Here is a 10,117-nt window from a genome sequence, read left to right on the forward strand (position 1 = left end):
AAGTGTCGTGACTACGCCTGAACAGAAGGAAATCACTGCCTGCTCCATTCAGCTACTATAAATTACCATCCTAGTTTACTGACAGCTCACAGCGTCAACCACTGGGACAATTAACAGAAATATCTGCAAAAATACCCACAGTAGAATAATGCCTGCGTTTCTGAGTGTGAACGTTCTAGACCCTGAACACTGTGTTTGACAGTATGTCACATGTTAAGAAAATACTCTGCTGTCTCAGTTACCACAGGCAATCATTTTGACATGTCCTCCCAATCAACACACATGCAAGAAACGAATGGTGCTGAAATCTCCCTGTTGATAGTCCGTATATTGCAGGGAAAAATGCAGGGAAATGATTGCTGTCCATGAGATTAGGCTGAGAAAGAGCAGATCCACATAAGCACGGCTCAGCTGCTTATCACACATAACAGGCCTGTGTATGCCTCATATCTAGCAACATTTTCCAACTAGATGTTCATGTGGGTGGCTGATGATAATAAAGATAAAAACAGGTGTGCTTTCATATGATTAGTTTAACCGACAGCCAATGATAGACACACACCCAGAACGCACAGGATTACTGGCAGTGGAAGTGAACGTCCAGGTACCCTTTTCTGCCATTATCTATCGGAGCACTCTGTGAACCGTGCATGAAAAATGAGAGTGACATTACAAAAAGGGACAAGGCGTATCGTTCCCTCACAGCCACCGTGAAAGCTCTCAAGCATTCTTAACATGAACGTCATTACAGTTCAGCCCAGTTAGCTCAAGAAAATTTATTCAGGGATCAATATATAGTCTCATAAAAGCCATCAAAGCTATTTGATAATATACCTGTGCCTCTTAATAGTCAGCTTAGTAGTTATAGTGTGGGCTCTGTTTGGGGGAACAACCTTGACACACAAGAAAGAGAGAGAGAGAGAGAGAGAGAGAGAGAGAGAGAGAGAGAGAGAAGGAGAATGAGAGAGAAAGTAGGAGTGGTCATTTTTTGCAGTACTTGCACTTTGCCCCAGAAGAAAGTCTTGTCCTGCCCTTGAAATGCACGGGCACGGTCAGTTACAGTCAGGTGTGGTAGTAAAGGCACAGAGCCAGTTCACATGTCCTTTGGGCCCTCATCAGCACGCCCTCAGGCTCTCTATGGCATGTGTACACGTATGTCCACTCATTAAGATTCATGCCTGTTTACACCATCGAGCCCATGTTTATAGTATACATGAGATTTCCAGCACATTTTGACTTTTACCGTGGAAGGACATTGGGCCCATTCACAGCATTTCAGTGGAGTGGAAAATCCACTAAGTTCTCTGAAAGAAAAGAGACTTCTCCCCTGCCACAGCTACATTTACTACGACAGACAGCCGGATTAGCAGAGAAAGTATTTGGCGCATGTTGCTCTAATGCTCAAACAAAAGCTTGTCCCTTCACTTATCACAAAGAGACTTACATATCTCCAGGTCTTCTGAAGTACTCCAGAAGGGGGCTGGTTTACATTTCGTACACTTCTGTGCGATCTTCGAGTGTTCGCCTGTTTATCTGTACTTTACCACTGTTATGTCTGTACTGTATCTAAACAATAATAAAGGCGGCGGTGGAGATTTATCAGCAGGGGGCACACTGTTGTTCACTAACAATGGCTTTCTAGACACATTTAAATTTTTACAGGTGAAAAGTAACGCAGTGTGAACCTAAAGATAATGCTGGGTCAGGCAGTGAACAGTACATGCCAGGCACATGACAATCTGCATCTCTAACTTCCACTGGAATAAACTACTTCATTATAATCTGTCTGAGAAACTCTGGGGCCCCTTTAAATGATTCAATCCCAGCAGAGGCCTGTTACACTATGTCAGTCCATATGATACCACCATATATACATATCACTGCTGCCCAACACATATCTCCATATTTTTTGTTTTTTAGTTAGTTTGAACCCTGTAGCTGTGCACTGTGTGAATAATTGTGTATGAGTGGACCAATAGAAAGGCTCTAAATCACTTAGATAGATTTTTGCCATCTCCTGTAAAGTCATCATTTTGGAGATCCATGTTTTGCATTGGACAGTGAGGATGTATACGTATGTGATACCAAGGTACACTATATGTCCAAAACTACCCAGGGACTACTTCTAATGAGTGAATTGCTGACATAGGCATTCAACTGTGAACACCTGCTTGTATAGCTTGTATATAATTACCATTAAAAGGAAGGTAATTTTTATATATATATATATATATATATATATATATATATATTTTTTTTTTTTTTTTTTTTTTTTTTTTTTTTTTTTTTTTTTTTTTATTGAGGTGAACAAGTATTTATCATACAGGCATCAAATATCAATTTTGAGATTTTCTTTGTTTTTAACTCAACTTAATTTAGGCACAAGTTTTCCTAACTCACATTTTTTAGTTTTAGCATCAGTAAATGAGCATCAGTAAATGAGCTGCAGCTGAGATATGCCATAACACTTTCAGCCTGTTTCCCTGCCCCTCAGTTTGTTAACCGTGTTCCTAATTGCAGGGTAGGCCTCCTCTTATCATGTGAAAGGAAGCCTTCCTATTGTCAGACTCCTGACCATAGAAGGCAGTGATGTTGATGGGATTTAAACATATGAGTCCCTTTTTCTTGACAAGCACACAGTTAGACAATTGCGCCACTCTGTGAAGCCATGCACATTTCTGTGTCCTAGAAAGAACGGAACGGTAAAGTTACTCAACTGTGTTTTCATGCCGTGTTACTTTACAGTTCTAGAGTGGCACAACGGTCTCACTGCCAGCCAATCAAGTGTTATAAGAATATAAATTCAAATCTCAATGGGCTCAAGAGTCCATAGTAATAAGCTTCCCATTCGGGGACATGTCTAGTCCTAACCTACAGGGAAAACACACTGAGAGGGAGGACACAGACCAAGAAGAAATTTCAGCTGCAGTGCATTTACTAATGTGTAAAATATAATATTATGTGTTTATATTTTGCTGACTAACTAAACTAAAAATGTGAGTATTAAGAACAGTTTAAAATGAGATGCTTTGGTGCCACACATGAACCTAAGGTCACCATGCATTGTAAAAATGGATAGAGAATATCAAAAAATCTACTCTGATATATTGTTCTAAATCAGGTAGAACTGATCTGATTTTTTATTTTTTATTTTTACATCATATGTGACACAGATGTGTTATCTGTGTGATACATATCTGATACACACCAATGCAGCTCAGTCTGGACAGCCAGAAGGGAATTCAGGTTACTTTCAAGTCAGTCCAACTCAGTCCAACATTCTCTGAGCAGAAGGTTAAATGGATGACAGGCAGCAGTGAGGGAGGTTTTCAGTGTCAGGATAGTGAAGTAACAGACCTTATTAATGTTTGGGGTGATGTCTGTGTTCAAACTAAACTAGAAAGCAACAACTGTAACAGCTCTGTGTTTGAAGAAATGTCTAATAAATAAAAAGCTTAAAAGCGTAGACGCCAAGGCCTGACGCCGACACTGCTGTATTGCGAATGTGCATCGATATAGCAGGATGAAAGACTCAGACAGATGTCACATATAGATCACATTAAAAAAGACCCAACAGGGATAGTTAATCATTTTAGATAACCAGTTGCTAACTTGCCAGCTAATGCTAGCAATGATGTTGAGCAGAAAGCTTTGCAGAGGGTGGTTCGCACATCTCAGCACATCATCGCTATTTAGCTTCCAAACCTTCTGGATTTATACACCAGCCACTGTCTGAGGAAGTCCAGGAGGATTATTAAGGCCTCTGCCAGTTCTGACAGCTGCCCAGCGGCAGGAGGCACAGAAGCATGATGACCAGAACCCGCTGATCGAGACAGCTTCTACCTAGCCAGCAGTGCAGTGTATCAGTCAGTAGTTTGTTAATATATATGACCTTGAGTGTTTTGATTAGACTCTTTGCTTGTTAAGTAGCTAGCTAATGTCCTGCTCCTTTGAGGCAGTGCAAATTTTGCAGCTTTTTGGTGCCAAGTAAGACACACTACTGACTGAAACTGTCTGTGTACGTCATTTTCCATACACTGCTTTCAATGCATACAATGCTTTCATTCCTTAAATATCTGATCGCAATTGTTTTTTGGGTTTTTTTTTTGCATAATGTAAATGTATCCATTAACCAAACAAGCAAGATCTACCGCTACTGAAGTTGCTAGTTTATAAGGCGTGCTGATTCATCCTCCTGTCTTAGGTAGAATCTCAGAAATGTTGGACTCTCCAGACTGGATAATGAGAAATGTCTGCTCTGGATGAAGGACAATCTCAACAGAGAAGGAGAAAGTGAGTGAAAGAGAGAGAGAGAGAGAGAGAGAGAGAGAGAGAGAGAGAGAGAGAGAGATTGTCTAATCTTTTATGTGCTGCTATATAGAGCTGACTAAAAGTCTAGCCTGGCTGCCGAGGAGCAAGAGCAGTTTTCCATTAGACATCAGTGACTGAAAGTGACTTAGAGTGCCTGCCTACATCACCCACACACACACACAAACACACACACACACACACTCACAGACATTTAAAAGTATGCAATCAGAGAACATGTTTATAAAGCGCTCATTTATTCTCAGAGGGTAGGCCGGCCTTATGCAGCAGCACAGTGTGTGATGTGTGGAACAGAGTGCAACAGTGTGTGATTGACAACAGTAGAGATATATCACACATGCTGGGTAAGCAGAGCACATGGCATGGCACGTCACACACACTCACGAGGATGAGGGAGATGCAAGCGTGAGCAGTGAGACCTTGTCAGACATCATTCAGTGTGAGATTGGGCATCAGCAGACAATAAATAAGAAGTGAGAGATGTGACTGTGGTGCATTTTATTAGCAGACAATAAAGAGGTCAGTGTGATGTCATGTGCAGAATAATAGTGTCTAGCGTAGCACAGCATATGTGAGTGTGAGTGTGTACTGAGTAGTCACAGGAGCAGCACAGCACAGGACTGTGTGTATACCTGATTGGTTGTATAAACACTGAGGGGTGCATGCATATGCTGAGTGTGTACATATAGCACATGTGTAGGAGAGTGCATAAACTCTACACAAATGAACTGCATACACACACACACACACACAAACACACGTGAAATGATCCGCCCACATGAGCTGTTCTGGCTACAACCATTCCTTCTCCATAGACAGACAGAATGGCAGGTTAGGTTTCCATTTCCTGCTCAGGATCCTAGAGGACACAGGAGAGGTGTGAGGTCACACAGGACAAAAAAAACAAGTTGAGCTGCTCTCAAATGATGCTATCAGACTACAGACTGGTCTTAGAATAGCAGATAAGAGAAGTGTTGTCCAGGCATCATGCACCACGTTTCTAATTACTTCATGACCTACACTAAATGGACAAAAGTATTGGGACACCCGCTCATTTGTTGTTTCTTTTGAAATCAAGGGTATTAAAAAGAGTTTATTCTGCCTTTGTTGGAGAAACTGTCCCTACCGTTCTGGGGGAGTCTTTCTAGTAGATTATGGGGCATTGCTGTAAGGAGATGATTGTATTCAGCGACAAGAGCGTTAGTGAAGTCTTGGATGGAGCACCAACATTCTAAATGCTGGGAGGCATTAAACCCCTCTAGCCCACACCTGACATTAGGCATGGTGCCGAAAAGATTGTGTTTATCAGCTCCAGTGAGTCCTATTCTATTGGCAATGCTTCTATACAGGGGCTAGACAAGCTGTCTGTGTGAGCATTTGCACATCTGTGTCAACAATATAGTGGCTCAAAAACTCCAAACTGTATCAATAGTATGTACTTCTGTACCATCATTAATGGAAAACTAATCACCATGGGGGGGGGGTTGGTAGGGGGTAGGGAAGGGTTCTGATGTTACACAATGAGACATCACTGTATTAAATCAAATCTTGTATGAATCAAATTCAGGCTCCATTTTTAAATCTATTTTGTATCCATCTCTTGTGGGGGAATAGCCCAGGGGCACATGCCCCACTAAAATCACAATGTTAAAAAGTCAATTTTATTTTGGATTGCTGAGCAGAACTACAGGACACGCAATGCAAATACACTTCAGGCACTACATTTCCCATAATGCCCCAGCATCTTTTTTTCTTTTTCATCTCTTTTTTTTTTTTTTTTTTTTTTTTTTTTTTTGCTGTGGAGTAATGGATGCTCCCAGTTTTTAAAAGACAGTCAGTCATGCAACAGACAAGGTAATGAAAGCTCATAGCTATGTGTTTTGGTTAAGATCACTTAGAACAGTATAATCTACCAAAAATACATATTATCATATTACCACTGAAGCAAAGGCATTCATTCAACTAGCAAAGGCATCAGTTATGTTAGCACAGGCTTTCTTTATGCGAGCTGGTAAAAAGGCATTGATACACAAGCTAGCTAGTGTCAATATTTACCTAACATGAATTAAGGATACTAAGACAAAAGCACAGCTTCACATGTAGTTTTACACAGCAAAGGTAATAATTGATGCATGTCACAGTAATATTACTAATACTACTACTACTACTAATAATAATAATAATAATAATAACAATTAGTTATATTATTACTAGCAATTTAAATCTAGGTATTACATCTGTAATGATCAGACTCCTCTATGCGTTACTGGTTGATTGAAGAGAACAGAGATGGTTCATCTGTTTGAACGTAGATGGATGATCCTTGTTTTTCAGGCTGTATTACTAATAAGGTCACAAATAGGTCAGAAGGCAAAAAGAGAGATTGTGAAAGTGCGAGAATGGCCTGTGTTTACCAAGAGAGTCACATCAAGCAAATAGATAAGAAGCAGGAGGAGACCGTGTCCAGGGAAGAACGGGATATGCTACAAGGTGACTTTGTGTCCCACTGGAAAAATCCCAGGGCCACCAGGAGTTTATGAGCATGTGAGTGACCTTGAAATGCAAGAAGCCTTCCTGGAAGCTTGTTCTTGTTATTCAGCCAAGCTCAAGCTTTAATATGCCGCTAATAATTAACGTAAAATGAGCATTTCAAATATTTCAACCCCTATTAGCTTTGCTAGCTTAGCTTTTAAATGCCATTTATTTAAATGCCAGATGTAATACAGGCTACTGATAATAATCTGCCAACACATTTTATTTTATTGTGCATCCACCATAAAATGTGTGTAACCCCGCTGTTAAACTGGCTGACATTGCTGAGACTGGTATGTTGTAGGTTACTTGGTCAAAGCTGAGTCAGGTCATAGTGACAGTGTGACAGCTGATGTAAAAACAGGGAAGGGTTCAGTGTGAAAGCCTGCTGGGAAATTAGACGGCACTTTCCGTGGGCCCGTACCCACAGCACAAGATTAGTAACACCCTGATCCACCCCCCCCCCCCCACACACACACTCCTCCATTACGCAATCAAGTCATGAACTCTCAGCTGTTATCCTGGCCTGGCCAAAGCAGTGCAGCACTCATGAAGAGGTGTGGGATCTTTCTCTGTATCTCCCTTATGTACAATGTTGTTCTCAGGAGGCTTCTTGAAAATGTATTAATTAGCTAATGATGATGCGGCTAAATATTAACCCTTTAAACTGCAGGCCTTTAATGTTTCCCTTCTTACTCTGAATGATTTGGTAACTAGACCTACCCTAAATATTTAATAAGAGATCCACTGCTGGGTAGCATCTACAGAGCTTCTGTTTTTGACCAGAAATGACGAAATGGCCAAATGTGGCTAAGGGAGATTAGCACACTGCCTCTAGCAGACTCATTCAGCATTAGCATTACGGGTTATAAACCTGTGATTTATCCTGTTTGGTCTAATCAACCATGAAGTTACTGCGGCACAATACAGCAGTAATAATGAGGCCTTTGTTAGTGCACTCTCTCACCATGTAGAAGAAGGAGAAGGGGGGAAAAAACAGGAGGTAGTGGCTCATCTTATAACTATGGGCCTCTCTGTTTCCGAGAACACACATACTCCCTCCCCACACCAGTGCACTAGCTGTGACCTTAAGCTGACATTGCTGGGAAAGAAGTGATGGACGACTCAGAGAATCAGCTAAAACAATGCGTTTGACTCACTTGCTTGGAAAGCCTCCTAATCACATGCAAATCACCCAAGCCTTTGCTATCACGTTTAAATATCTCTGTCTATAGGAGCCGGGGCAAAGGCGGCACTCCCGCATAATTCTGCATAAATCTTTAAACAACTGTTTGTTCACTCCCGTATAAAGACTGCTTACTGTGTAGAGTTGGGGGTTGTTGGTTTTTTTGCAATAAACTGTCTGTCTATGTTGAAAGACGGCAAACTTACCTTCTATTGGCGGCATATTTCTTAGTATTCCCTTTGGTCATAACACTCCCTGGAAATGCTTTCATTGGTGTACTGGTATGCCTGCAGCACTGCCTGTTCTTAGAAACACGTTCACCTCCTAGCGTATAGATCCTCTCATAATGGTAGTTAATAAACACCTCTGTGCTTTCATTAAAGTTGATAGAGGGCATTGGCAGAGAAAAGACAGTCTCGTTTTTATTACATCTCTCTCGGAGAGGAAGGAAGAAGGGCGTAGGGAAAAGAAGGAAATGGCTTGAGACAGTGGACAGACACTCAGACACATTGCTTCTTCTCCTTTGAGGTTTGACCTTGAAACGAAGGCCCAAGTGCCCGGAACGCTGAATGTGCGCACGCAAGGGTATCCCTGCCGTAACGTGCACTTGCAAGCATGATGCCCACAAAGCAATGAAAAGCTGCTGACAGCCTGAAACTTATTAGCTTAGCTAGCAGAGATCCTGCCCTCCCTCTGGCCAGACCAGTAGTCCTACCCATGACAGAAAGGAGCACGAGACAGAGGACAAGGAACAATGGAGAGTAGGAGAAGGAGGGAGGGCAGGAAAGAGGGAAGGAACAGAGAGGGAAGAGCTAGGGGAGAGGAAGGGACTGGAGAGGCTGGGACACTGGTAAGGTCAATGTAGTTTGGATTTCTCTGGAGTAACATAACGCTAGAGTAAGGACACACTCCACAAGCAGATCATTAACACACGCCATTCAAGAAAGTGCACATGTCTTTTTTGCTATGGAGAGCAGACTGATCTTCTGTTGGCTGTGTTTCTCTATCATTTTCTCTCACTCTCTGTATAAATATGCATTTTGACACTGTCACACACAAATCCTCGTATCTTCAAAATGGCAACTTTACAGCAGGAAGAAAAACCTTCCTTACTTTCACTGGAAGTCAATGTCAAGAGATTTTACTCTATGTCGTTTTGGCGCATTTCTATTGGTCCATTTATCATGAAATTTGACACAATCTAGAGAAAAACTGACAGTCAAGCAGTAAAAAGGGCACTGCAACCCAACAGTGATAATGTGACAGTGACAAAAGTATTGGGACACCTGTTCATTCATTGTTTCTTCCTCCTATTTTATCCTGCTTTTGTTGGAGTAACTGTCTTTACTGTCCAGGGAAGGCTTTCTACTAGATTTGTGAGAAATTGATTGCATTCAGCAACATTATCAGTGCATTATGGAGGTCAGGATGTTGGATGATTACGACCCCACCTCATCCCTAACTCCCAAACTTGTCCCAAAAGTATTGGACAGAGCACTATCCATCATTCCAGAGAGCACAGCTTCACTGCTCCACAGCTAAATGCTGGGGTGGGGGCTTTATACCTCTCCTCTAGCCCACACCTGGTATTAGACATAGTGCCATTAGATTCATGTTTATCTGCTCCAGTGAGTCCTACTTTATTGGTAATACTTATCTACAAGAACTAGACAAGCTGTGTGGGTGTGCATTTGTACATCTTTGTCAGCAATGGGTGCGACTTAAAGTAGCTGAATGCATTCAGTAGAAGAATTTGGACAAATAGTGAATGTGTGTGTAAAAGAATCCCATACAAATTTTGTAAAACTATATAAAAAAATAAAATAAAATAAACTGTACAAGTCCCAATACACTGGTGTATGTTATGTAATCAGTATGTGTCATTATGCATTCATATGTGTGTCCTAGAGATTAGGGGGTTTAAAATGAAATGACTACTACTAAATAATTAAGTAACAAAAGGCCTCACTATTCTACTGGGCTTGCTTTGTGCCCTTATATCATGACAAATCATGTGTCCAGTCATTCATGAGCCAGTGCCGTGCGTCTTACCTTTGAGCAAGGTGAACT

The sequence above is a fragment of the Salminus brasiliensis genome, chromosome 7 (genome assembly GCF_030463535.1).
Source record: "Salminus brasiliensis chromosome 7, fSalBra1.hap2, whole genome shotgun sequence".
NCBI lineage: Eukaryota > Metazoa > Chordata > Actinopteri > Characiformes > Bryconidae > Salminus > Salminus brasiliensis.